A 13,585-nucleotide genomic window follows, 5' to 3' on the forward strand; every position below is an offset into this window, starting at 1 on the left:
ACTTTGGGTCGTTGTCATTTGATTTGTGAGGATTCTTTTGTTTTCAAAATATGTCATGTCATGTCATCTTCCAAACCGCTTATCCTATACAGGGTCGCGGGGAGTTGCCGGAGCCTATCCCAGCCGTCAATGGGCGAAGGCAGACTACACCCTGAACTGGTCGCCAGCCAGCCGCAGGGCACTTTTCAAAATATGATGAAATGTCATTTGACTACTTTAACAATCTGTCTGCAGGGGCAAAAGTGTGATTTTAACAGAAATCTGACTCACAGCTGCTTTAGCTTTAGAGTTGGGGAAGGGGCCCTATATTTGATTGTTTGCTCCGGGGACCTATATTTGATTGTTAGCTCCGGGGCCTATGAATAGGTAAATGCAGCCCTGGTTGCATGACAAACCCCAGAGGTTGGTTTGACAAAATTTCAAATGTCAAAAACTTGTGCACGATCCTAGTGAGGATATGTGGTGTAGAAAATGGATGGCTGGATGGACGGACTTTGAAAAACCCGGGAGCACCAGATTTCGAGCATAGACCCTGGAAGCGGACTTGGAAAAAAAAAAGTAAATTAAGATAACCCAGTAATCCTTATAGATTTAAATGTAATATATTATGACCTATGAACAAGTCATTTTACAAAAAGCCTCTCGGAACGCATTGTGTTCATATCTTGGGCATTATCAAATCTGGTAAAGGAGAATTATTGCATGTAAAATGCTATTTTTTTTTAAATAAATCAGCTATGGAGAGTCTAATCCTTGTCATCTTCTCAGAGGTTGAAGTGGACATAGGTAGAGATGTCCCCATACATTTTGGTGCAGATTGATCGTCGTTTTGGGAAATCATATTAGTAATGTATGTGCAATGATTTTGAATGGACAAATATTGCCCGAGGCGTCACTGATGGTGTGTAGAACTGTAGAGGTACACTGGCCTGAGTTGTGTGCCGGCAGTGTGGGATCGGTTCCCACTCAGTGACTGTGTCTGTGTGTGCCCTGCGACTGGCTGGCGACCAGTTCAGGGTGTAGTTCGCCTCACGCCCATAGGCAGCTGGAATAGGCTTCAGCACCTCCCTGCGACCCTGTGCAGGGTAAGTGGTGTGGAAGATGATGCAATTATTGCCCGGTTCCTCCCGTGACTCCCACCAAGACATGGGAAGAGGGAGGACGGTGTGGCTATATTTCTAACTATTTACCGAGTTCTCCGTAACAAAAATGACCAATCATGACTCAGCTTCAGAGAACAGGTGAGATGTTATTGGTCATTGCCCGAGTCCTGAGCAACTGTGATGTCATTTTCAGTTGACAGCAGGTGGCAAAATGGCCGTCCCCTGACATGGACAAAAACGGGTGAAATTTACTGCTTAACTCATATTCCACAAATGCAATATTAATCAGAATGCTGTGTTTTGACAAGTGGAGGCGCATAGATCATGTTCTTGTAAAAACATTTTTGGGTTGACTTCCCTCTTAAGGCTAGTTTGCCAACTGCCAATAGACCCCACAAAAGAAGGAAGGAAGGGTAGATTAGATTGCAATGCATAGATTACATTATAAATTCCTTAACAGACCCTGAAGGCATTGCTTGAGATATTCATCTATATAATTGTAAAATAGATTCTTCTTATTATTATTATTATTATTATTTACAATTTATAAATTCAGTCTACTATAGCTTCTTCTTCTTTTTCTTCTTCTTCTTACTATTTTAGTTAACAACAGTGTGTCTGCAATTACAAGAAAGAGCCACAAGATGGCACGCAAAGACAACGTGATAAATTAACTTGATTCCATTGTCACTGCAAATGAATTCAACAATTTGATTTTTCATTTGATCTTCCTTGTATAGTTTTCACAGTTGTGTGACGAATAATAACATAATTGCTGGGGGTTTTCCAACTTTTGGGGAGAAAAATAATAATTCATACTTTTGGGGTAAGTGTAAACGCACTTGACGCCTACCCCTTTAATGCATGTTATCGCTTGTTCTTTGCCACTAATGAAGGGACATTTGCACAAAGCCGAGGAGCGAGAGGTATACGTAAGGCAGCTCAAAGGCAACAGGTGATAAATTACAGAGCCTTCCACTCTGCTAATATCCCTCCAAGTTCCTCCCAGCTTTTGTTGCACTTTGGCAGGTCCTTTCAGCGTTAAAAGCTCTTTTCACTGAGATTAAAGCTGGGGAGGAAACAGGACTGAGCGTCGTGTGGGGCAAGGATGTTTTCCTAAGGTGGGCTATACAAGAAAGGGTGGGCTCAAAGGTGTGCAGCTGGCTGGAAAAAAAAGGACAGTGCTTCTGCTAGTTCTTTCCTTACTTTTGTGGGTGTTTCATCGCTCTTTGTCTCTACTCTTTTTTTCTTGTCCTCTTGCACCAGTGCAGGTTTCATCATCATGATGGATGTCTGAGCTGCAGGCCAAACATGTGCTTCTGTGAACATGTGTTGTAGTCGACCTTGGACGTTTGAACGCGACCAGTTCAGATGGACGGATTCCTGTGTCCTTTGGATAGGCACGTGAGAGGGGCAATTGCAATGAATGGGAGGAGGACATTCAAGCTAACCAGCAACAAACGTGTTCACAGTGATTAGAGGGGGGAAACCCCCCCTGTGATGCCAGCCAACCTAAACAATGTTTACTACAAACAATGACTCATTTTCACAGGGTACATGGAATGACTCACTTCTAATGGAGAAGAGCGGTTACCTGGAATCTGTCTGAACCAAATGTGAAAAGTTAGTACATTTTGTCATTGTTAAAAGAGGACGGTGTTCGTGGCTAAAACATCCCCACGCTAAGTCACCTCAGCTGAATTCATACTACAATAATTACTGTTAGGGGAGCGTCAATTATTCATGGCAAATTGCTATTAACGGTTGGGCTCAAGTTGATGGCTAGGGTCCAATGTTAAGTTATTCCGCTTGGTCTGCCCGAGTTCTTTGTCATATCACTCACTGCTTTTCTCCAAAATAGTCCTTTTTACTTTGTTTTAAACTCCACTTTAACATGAGATAGTGTTACATACTGGTAATACTGTTTAATAACAAGAAATACACAAAGATAAAAGCCTCACAATTGTAGAGTAAATACAAAAAAAAAACTATTGAAAAAGTTTCATAAACAATGTGAAATGTCAAGCAAAGATTCAATTGTATTTCCAATATGGTGACCACAACACTGCACCCATCTCTTTTCTCGTTTGATCTGAAAGAGTCAATTACATATTTGCATCTCCTGTTAAGACACATATTTACACTGAAGATGCTCTGTGTTTCCCGAGCTGCCGGATGGAACTTGTAGAGGAATCTCTCCATGATGTCACTCACAATGATTGGAATTGATAGTAGGTAGTTAACGTTGAGAAGCTCACATTGCAGGTCTGCAGGGTAAAGCGGTGCCGCATCCACTCCCTCCCTGCGTCTTTTGTTGTTTGTTCTCTTAAGCCCCCGCCCAGTCATGGCAAATAACATATTCAGATGTCCTCACATGGGTGACTGTTTCATCACTGTGACTGACAGTCCATCTTTCAACTCACACTTAAATGAAAAGATGAGGAACATCAAATCAAGCCTTTAAGGACACATGCCAGACTGCACATGCACAAACACTTGTTGACAACATTCCTCTACATTGCACATACAGAAATTCAAATGTATCAATGCTACATTTGTATTTTGCGAAACAAAAGCATTACACTTTTTGTTCTTTTGCAAGACACTCCCATCTCTGAGTTTATCTCTCACTTTCCCAAAGTCAGAGCAGGCTCATGTACCATTACAGGCACAAATGCATTCCCCCAAATCTCTCTGTTCATTCCCTTCCTCTCTCACCTTTCACAAACCCTCAGCATTGATCCTCTGGAAGATAATCCAGAAATCCTTTGTCAAGTGAGGGGCGGGATTTGGACCCAATACCAGATGTGACACGGGAGTTGAAAAGTAAAAGTGTTTATCAATGAAAATACAAAGTAACTACAGAGAGCAGGACTGGAGGAATTCTGACTGGAAGAAAGCTTGCATCCTCACTCGAAGAAAGTTTGACGTACTCACAATGTGTCACTGAGTAACTCGACTTTATAAACTAAAGGCCAAGATAGACCAAACCGACGTCGGAGGTCGTGAAGCGTCGTGGCGTCTGAATGCGCCGTCTGATTGATGTATAGCGGCAACCGTCGTAGTGTCGTAACTCGTCAGTAAGCGTCTGGGGGGCGTTTACGCATGTTGAATCGGCGTCGCCAGTCATTAGATTTGGTCACTCTGATTGGCTGTTAGCTAGCAAATCAGCGCTCGGAGCACCAACGGGAAGTGACAAATGCGGATAAACAGTGAGCACGCCTTCGCTGCATTAATCTTCTTACAAGTACAAGAGCGAAAGTTGACAAATTTCACAATACCGTGTCAAGAGCGTGATGGTTTACTTCGTGTCGGAGTTCATCGTTAGTGAAGAATATAGCTGAATGCATTGTTTACGTTTTTATAATCCGCCCCCGGCCAGCTTTCTGGTTGGATTTTTCTAACAATGAGAAATAGTGACTACCGCCGTCGATGGTATGGAATGGTATTACATCTTATGCGTGCGCAGAAAGTACTTTAATGGTCAGCGTCGCTGTCTGTCATTGCGGTGTGTTTTCCCAGCGTGACGTGCCGACAGCCAGCCGGACGCCACAGGAGTTAAGCGTCTGTCACTGTTGGCCAACGTCGTTTTGGTCTCTCTATTCTAGGCCTTAAGACATCAGGGGTCCGTTTCACAAAGCAGGTTAAACAAACTGAGTGTAATTCTGAAGTCTGAGTTGATCTACTCTGAGATAGGAAACTGAGTTTCCGGTTCCAGAACAGCTGATTTGAGAAAAGCGTGTGCACCACAACTATGAAGAGACAGCATTAATGGAGCCCCGATTCAACAAGTCACCATGGCAACAGGGGGGAGGTGTGTAAATTTCAATGTTGTCCTTTTTAATCACAGTAATATAACAGATTATTGGTTATTGAGTTGTCTGTTTTGTTAATTGATGTATAATTTATGTCCTATACTGTACTGCAATGTTGTGGAAGAGCCCAACTGGGGACCGGAGTTGAGAACTAGCATTAGCTATAACCTCTACATGCATCACATCAGCTGCAAGTTTCTGTCTATGTTTGACTGCATTGTCCCTGTCAAATAAAGATTTATTATTATTATTATTATTATAGGCGGCACGGTGGTCGACTGGTTAGCACGTCCGCCTCACAGTTCAGAGGTCGTGAGTTCGGCCTCCCTGTGTGGGGTTTGCATGTTCTCCCCGTGCCTGCGTGGGTTTTCTCCAGGAACTCCGGTTTCCTCCCACATTCCAAAAACATGCGTGGTAGGTTGATTGGACACTCTAAATTGCCCCTAGGTGTGATTGTGAGTCCGGTTGTTTGTTTGTCTCTGGGTGCCCTGCGATTGGCTGGCAACCAATTCAGGGTGACCCCCGCCTACTGCCCGAAGACAGCTGGGATAGGCTCCAGCACGCCCCGCGACCCTTGTGCGGATAAGCAGTATAGGTAATGGATGGATGGATAAACGTCAACGTAGTAGAAAATGATCACAGAAGTTTACAGAGCCATTAGTGTGACATCTACTGTAATACAGTATTGAGCAGGTTATGATCATTTTCATGGCCAGTTATGCAGCTGAAAAGCCTCTATGCTTTTTAGACACAGAACTAGCCAATTCAGATTTTAAGAACGACATTTTTTAAAAAATAATGACATCAATGTCTGCATTTATATGTTTAAATAAGCATATACGTGTCAATGACAATACATTTGCAGAGCTGGGCATTCTGTCCCAGGGACGGAACGGACGCCCATTTTGTGGACAGTCGGACGGGAGATGAAAACTCTTCTAAAAAGGACGGCCTAAGCAAGGACGGAGGTACGTTTTCGTCCGCCTACAGACGAATGATGGACCAGCAAAATGTAGTAACACCTCTGAATAAAAAGAAAATCAGTAAGTAAAATCTTGAAACGAAAAGTAACTCAAAGCATGTCCACTATAAGGAATGCCAAAATGATAAATTTGACTATTGTGGTTGGAACACGTCATTTCAAAATCCAAACGGGAGCTTCCCTCCAAGGCCTTTGCAAGTTGCGTCATGTCTTCACCCAGCCGTGCACTACGACCTGTCAGTGAGATACGAGAGTCGGCCCTGGAGGATGATGTCAGGACTGATGAATGACATCATTGACCTCCACACCAGACACCCGCAAATCAACCGTCACATCCTCCTTGTCTCGAGCAATTACAATCATTCATTGCAGACTCCTCAGTGAGCACACTTCATCATGTCTCAATAACCTCATATGTACAGTTTGATGTACAAGACATTTATAGATCATGCAATTCTATACTGTAATATTTATATATTTATACTTTAATATTTTTGTCAAATAGTGTGTATTAATGTATTCTTTTTTATTAATGATTAATTTAGTATTATTTTCCAACAATTTCTGTCCTTTTTTTGTCATTTTTGTGTAATACCTTGCATTTGTCACTAACATTTTTTAAATTTAATATTTGGATAATATATTGTGTTATTTTCTATTCTTTTTTGTATTATCTTTCTAAAATCTGTGTATTTCTAAGTAATATTTTGACGTCATATTTATGAGTAACATTTTGCATTTTTTCCTAATAATCTTTATCTAATAATTGTGTCTACTATTTCTTATTATCTTTAATTATTTTTTATTTTGTCTCATAAATGCATGCATGTTTCATCTAATATTTTAGTTTTTTTGTAAAACATTTGTATTAATTTCTAATGTTTTCTGAACTTTAGTCCAATACTTTGTGTAATATTTTTGTATTTTGTCACTATTTTTTCATCAAATTTGTTTTGTTTTTGTTTTATATTTGCTTTTGTTGGTTCAATATTTTAATATTTTTGTCTGACAAAAAAATTATATGACATTGACATTTCTGAGTTTTTCATGTTTTCCATTTTGTTCCTTATCTTTATTATCTGACATTTGTGTCTAATATGTTGCATTGTTTTGTATTTTGTTTGTATTTTCTTCCTAAAATATATTGGTATGTACACTTCGTCTAATATATTTGATTTCAATTATATTAATTTCTATATGTTCTGTATGTATATATATGTATGTATGTACATATATAGATAGCATAATGTTATTTGCATTTGTTCTTCCAATACTCTTTACTTATTATTAGTATATTTGTCTAACATCAGTCCATTTACCTCTGAGCCTGCAAGTACAATAATTCCACCTCTTTAAATGTGTGTGTGTGTGTGTGTGCGTGTGGGGGTGGGTGTGTGTGTGTGTGTGTGTGTGTGTGTGAGAGGTGAGAGAGTTGTTGAACCCCCATTCAGTTGGGTGAATTTGAGGCTAAAGGTGACACCTCAAGGCCCCGGTGTGCAACACCTGCGTTCAACTTCATCACGCAGGTGAGTGTGAGTCACTGTCCTGCCTCCCTCCCCCTGTCCTGCTCCTCTAATTCTGTTCTCATCCTTTTTAAAATCCCCCCAACAGACTCCTGTTCTTACCCTCACACCTCTTACAGTGGAATGTTTTGCTGTTAAACTACATCATCATGGGAGGACCTATTGCAGGGGTTCACGAGCCTTCTACACCATGAATTGCCTAAAAACACCCTCCAAATACTGCATCTTATTGTTGGCCTAAGTGTTCAGCAAAAACGAGACAGATGTTTTATATCTAAAAAGTACATTTTAATATCATGGAAAGCCATTGAACTCGTATGCATAGTTTGAACCTTAAGACATGAATATAGGGAAAATCCTATTCTCATATTAATAATTCACTTAAAATGTCTTACACATAAAAGTTCAAGAAATATTATAACCGTAACTCATTCAACTGCCAGCCATTTTCAAAGAAGAATTGTCCTTTGTGTCAGCCATTTTAAAGTGGTTTGACTGATCTCAATTATAAATCATATCATCATGTTCAAAATGTGAATAAATTATTATTTATGATTACAATAAAATTTTATATGCATATTTTACCCCTTTTTTTTTTACCAGTTCCTTCTGTCGGATTTGAAATATTAAATGTGGCCCTAGAGCACAAAACTTGTATGGATCCATTCTTTTCGGTTCCATCAACACATGTTATTGTGGTGGTGACTTGTTACAGTGCTTAAATTGGCATGAGTCCAGCCTTGCCCTTGCGTCCTCTCACTTGTGTCCAATGAGAGAGCACGTGTAAACAACAGTGTGTGTTTATGGCTGGAGTGTGCGCCTCTTGTATTTGCTGACCCTTTCACGCTCCCTCTGAAAGCACACCAAAGGAAAACTTTTTCCAAGCCAAGATAATTTCATAAGGACCCTAGTCAAGGCTGACTCGTCGACCTCAAAGGAGCCAGTGGTTAATAAAGTTAGCCTGGCTCAACAGTAGCTCTTTACAATCCTAGCTTACATGACGTTCCCAGCGTCTCGCCTGCGGGGGCCTGAACGCTGTGTGAGCGGGACACAATGGAGAGACCGGATTATCCTTTGTGGGAAGTGACAAGTTGTGAGGAGGTCAGGAGGCTTTTTTTTGGGCTCACCTGGGAAAGTAGCAATTTAGTCAAACCCTGCTTTTGTTACCATAGCGACACTGCCTCACAACTTTTGTCTGGGCGCAAACAAGCCCGAACATGTTATAAGCCACTCAATCCTGCTATGATTTCACTGCCATTGTAATTGTTATCATATCTAAGGGTTCAAAGAGTGTTCATGTGTGAAGGAAACAAATCACAATTTTGTTTGGATTCCATTCGAGTAGTCTGTAGTATCTTAAAAGGCAGTTTTATTTGTGATTTGGTTGGACAGCAGGGGGCAACAAAAACCCAACAATTATTTGGTAATGTATTTTAACAAGGAAAATTCTAACACTTTCTAATATTGACTTTATAAAACATATCGTCATCGTCGCTCTCCTGTGAAAAACACAGTATGTCCATTTTTTTTCAATTTTCTTATTTTTACGTGATTTGGTGTCTCCGCGTTACAGACATCGCATTAACGTGAAAATTAAAAAAATTCCAAAATTGGACACAAGTGTTTTTCACAGGACAGCAACGATGTAAGAATTAAATAGAATATAATTAATTAATCAGTTTGTGTATCATGATTAATTTATTGCACCTCCTTCAGGTACACACTTCTTGGCCCTTGGGGGCAAAAATGAAGAAGACTTTCACAACTACTGTAAGTGACTCAGTGAACCAATGCAGAGTATAAAAGTATTCCTGTGAGTATTGCACCCACTGACTGTCTACATGATTGGCTGCACCGTTTGTGTTGAAATATTTATTAGTATTGATATCCACTTTTTGATACATATTGGACTACATAGGTGGTCTGACGAAGCATTAGTGGCAAGTAAATAAAAATACTTTGTTACTATAGCCTACATATGTAAGCATCTATACTTCAGAATTTATTTTTCTTATGACTTTTTACTTTTAATCCCTATGTTTGATAACAAATATCTGTACTTTCTTATCTGAAAATAGGCGCATTTCTTTTTTCAACGTCCTAAAATGACGACAAGGAGTCGAAAGTACCGATACCTGGTTTGAAAAATGTCAGAAAAATAAACAGTAACAGTAAACAGTAACTAAACTTAGTGGAAGTCAAGTCAAAACAAATCTTTACAATAATAAGGTTCTTTGTGCCTCTAAACACGGCATTCTGATTAATATTACATTTTGATATGAATTAAGCAGCAAAATCCACCTGTTTTTTATCCAGTACACCATTATCATACACCATTAGAGGGTTCCCAGTACGAAACAATATGTTCATCCATGGCCAGGAATTTCTCATGAATTCACTCGGTTTCTCAATATTAAATTCTGATTAGGCTGCTCATAATGACAAAAGTGAAACCCAGGCTACGACAATGCCTCCGCAGGAAACCCCACCACAACACACCACCCTCATCCCCCTTGACTCCCTCGAGGCAAAAACATGCTTTACTGGGCCTCAGTGCGAGACAAGTGCTGACGGTCGCCAATGGTGGGAAGTATAACCAAGTACAAATTCTTATGGGTTTTTCTAGACGTCGATCAACTTGATTTCTTTGCTTTGGCTTGCAAGCGAAAACTCAAGTTTCTAGAGTATGATCACAGGTGACTCGACTTAATTCATAACAAGCAGCGGTTTAGCCGATATAACAGGCAAATATTCTTCCAAAAAAGAGGCTTCAAGCTTTTCAATGACACTCCAAGTTCACATTTACTGTCAAACTAAACATAAACCAAAGAGAATTGCATGTTCTGTATTTGTAAAAACAAACAACCTGGACTAGCTTAATGCTACCATGGGAAACGCCTATAGGCCCATAGGCTAACAATTAGCATATGTGTGGCAGTGTTATTAAGCTAGTTTAAACAATGGATATCTGAAAACAAATGGTGCAGCAACACATTTAGACAGATAATAATACTTTCAAGCATATATTCTTCATCCTCTGCGTATAACAATCAAGATTACTGCCATACTGAGAATGCGAGCGAGGAGGTGACTCTCTAGAGCAGTATGTCTGTATTTCTGACTTATGCTACCGCTGGGGGGCCAAGGTGTGCACACCAGAATGAGCAGCACAATATATGCATTGAAAGGCAAAGTGTGACAAAAACTATTTAACTCTTTTTAATTCTATTTAATGAAGTTGTTGCTCTATGGTTTTCTAAATAATAATGATTATTTTATCATTTTCTTATGAAAAAACATTTTTGTTTCGGCCACTTCATTTTCTAATGACTGCTTACTCTTACTCTTTTTTACTTATACTTAAGTACATGAGCTTACGGTAATAGTTTTTTCTTACAGAGAGTCTTTCTTTTATACAAGTCTCTGAACTTCTAATTTCGCTACCTCAACCAGTGGTGGTTCTTATTGCAAGGCAGGTGTGAATGACAGAGCCTTTTGTTCAACCTTAGCGTTAAACACTACATATGGACGACATGTGGCAACATCAGCTCGTAAGGTGGCTCACATGGAATGCTTTCAATGTGAGGCCCGCTAGGCTTCGTTGTGTAAATACGGTCTTGATTTGATGGCAGCAAAAGCGTCGTCCTCCTGATGCCGTGACTGAAACACCTCGCTAGTTTTGATCAACACATGTATGGTTACCATTTGTTTTTAATTCTGCACTGTCAATGCTTCACTGCTTGAACAGAATAAGTGTCAGTACCCCCTTTACCCTTATATTTGCATGTCAAAAAGTGTTTGCTGCTCTCAGTGTTTTCTTGTCCGTGGAAATCGGGTCAAAATGGCTCTTTGAGTGTAAAAGGTTTCCGACCCCTGGGCTACTGGAACGAGAGCAAGGCATTCATGGAGCAGGGTGGAAAACAAGGTACTGATGGAGTGCTACTACGGTAGTAACCCCAGTGAGAGAGGATACATGCAGGGAACGTGGGAGTCATGGATTCTTCGGATAGATATAGATGTCCAGTTATATATCTTAAGCCAGTTGTATTTTGCAATAGACACATTACACTTATTAATCTTCCTTATTCAGGTGTGAAATGATCCCAAACTTTGGACATTATGTCTTTTGTGCATTCATTCCTATATGTGGCAAACTGACAAGGAGCGAGCAAGTGGCATAACTTTGATCAAATAAATAACCAGTCAACTCAGTACAACTCTTACAATGAAATGATATTATGCATACAAACCCAATTAAACAACTCCAGATAGAGACGTGGTGTACAAGTAAAGGAGTTCCCTGTCTTTGACATGCTAGCGCCAGTGTTAGCCATGTCCGAGTCTTGGCATTGCACTGAAGTTAAAATCAGACAAATATGAATGGATATGGCAAAAATGAGTTCGCTAAAAAGATAAAGTAGTCCTAAGACAGATGGTCAATTTTAATGCCTGCACTCCAAGAGAGTATTAGTTCACTGCACTTAAATTGTATGAACATTGAATGAAGGCTAATGTTAGTGCAACATTGCTTTGGGGTAGCATTTAATGCAAATAAGCATTTACAATGCACTGGCTTAGGAGAAACTGCACATTACACTACATACATAACGATGTACACAAAAACTGTTAATTGTTATTTTTTTAAATAGGTTAAAAAAAATCTATAGTTATCAATATTGACTGATATGAAATACTTATATTGTCGAATATAATTTTTCTGCCATATCGCCCAGTCCTACTAAGCACTTTATGTTTAAAAATGAGTTTATTTAATCTTTATAATGACCAGTTTATTTCACTCTTTCATACAGTACTTGCGTGTACCTCTTATTAAAGGTTAAAATAACCTAAATTCAGCCTTTTTTCCCCTCCGGGTCCTTATTTTCAATAGTAAAAAAAAAAAGGAAAAAAAAAAAAGAAAATAACTCATCACCAATATGAAATACTTATATTGTGATATACTTTTCAGTCATATCGTCTAGCCATAATCTGGAGATACTCTTGCTGAAAATAACAGGCCTAGACCAAACATCCATGAAAAGCTCACACTTTAATTGTTGAGAATGACTTAATGAAATGAACATCTTAGAAGGAATCAGCTCACTAGATGTCTGGATGTTTGGGCGATTGAGTGAATGGAAGTGGTACGAGGCTGTTTGCCTGTAGGCAAGCTCCTTGAGTTACTGGTCAGGACAGGCAACCCTGATGACCTAACTTCCTTTACCTTACACACACAGGCACACAAACATGCACACGCACGCACACGCGCACACACACAATGGAAATTTGTACAAAGCTCTTTCATTTCCCTGCTAATAATCTCATAATCATGAAAGCCACCTGGGGGCTACCGCCTCTGTTTGCTCCAAAATTACATTTCCGTGATGTCACTTTGCCCGTCTATGAACTTTCCTGACAAAGCGTGATCACTTGCTAAAGATAACAATGACGATAGGGACTACACGATAATGTTCTACTGTTGTGAGTTGTGACTGTGCGCTAACTAGTAGCCGTGCAATGCGAACAAAGCCACTGGCAAAGGTAAAATTCAAAAATAAAACAGGCAACAGTTTTGTTTTGAAGAAATTTTATGTGACACTTTCAGCCACAGATTCTTGAATCATATAATTTTGTAGGCAATCATACATAAAGATGGTCTATTTACCAGAAACCAGTGCAAAACTTGAAATACAGTATAATATATGTATATATATATATATATATATATATATATATATATATATATATATATATATATATATATATATATATATATATATATTCAAATTTCTACCGGCCCGCATGAAATTGGCATAAAATTAATAAGCTGAGCTGGGCATCTTCTATCGGTCTATATAACTTCTGGGTGGTATTTCCGGCTGACCCACATGGTCCCAGTTCATCCCTCGTTGGCAACAGCCAATCGGCGTCGAGAACATTTTTCACGTCACACCCAGGCGCCGCACAAGCAGACGCCGCCAAATAAAGAAAAAATAAATAAATAAAAACAACAGACAAACACACGCACAGTGTGGTGATTGGTGAAATAAAAACAAAATGGGGCACATGTCATTGCATCTATGGGACCAAAAGGTATACAAAACGTTTTTTCTTTTTTCTTTGCTTGGCTGTGTGTCAGGAGTGGGGCACCTGCGTGTGATG

At 39.5% G+C, this 13,585-nt stretch overlaps 1 long non-coding RNA gene across 2 annotated transcripts; it reads left to right on the forward strand.

The window, feature by feature from the left end:
- The first annotated feature begins 4,245 nt into the window (after positions 1 to 4,245).
- On the forward strand, positions 4,246 to 8,007 carry LOC147144989 (uncharacterized). 2 transcript variants are annotated; one of them, XR_015087490.1, is made up of 4 exons: positions 4,246 to 4,917; positions 5,784 to 5,886; positions 7,324 to 7,426; positions 7,512 to 8,007. It is a non-coding gene; the product is annotated as an uncharacterized LOC147144989 (long non-coding RNA). The 2 variants fall into 2 exon arrangements; XR_015087489.1 differs by having other exon boundaries at positions 5,784 to 7,426.
- The last annotated feature ends 5,578 nt before the right edge of the window (positions 8,008 to 13,585 follow it).

Source organism: Filicampus tigris, chromosome 7 (assembly GCF_054856515.1).
Source record: "Filicampus tigris isolate MCC_2025a chromosome 7, RoL_Ftig_1.0, whole genome shotgun sequence".
Classification (NCBI taxonomy): Eukaryota; Metazoa; Chordata; class Actinopteri; order Syngnathiformes; family Syngnathidae; genus Filicampus; species Filicampus tigris.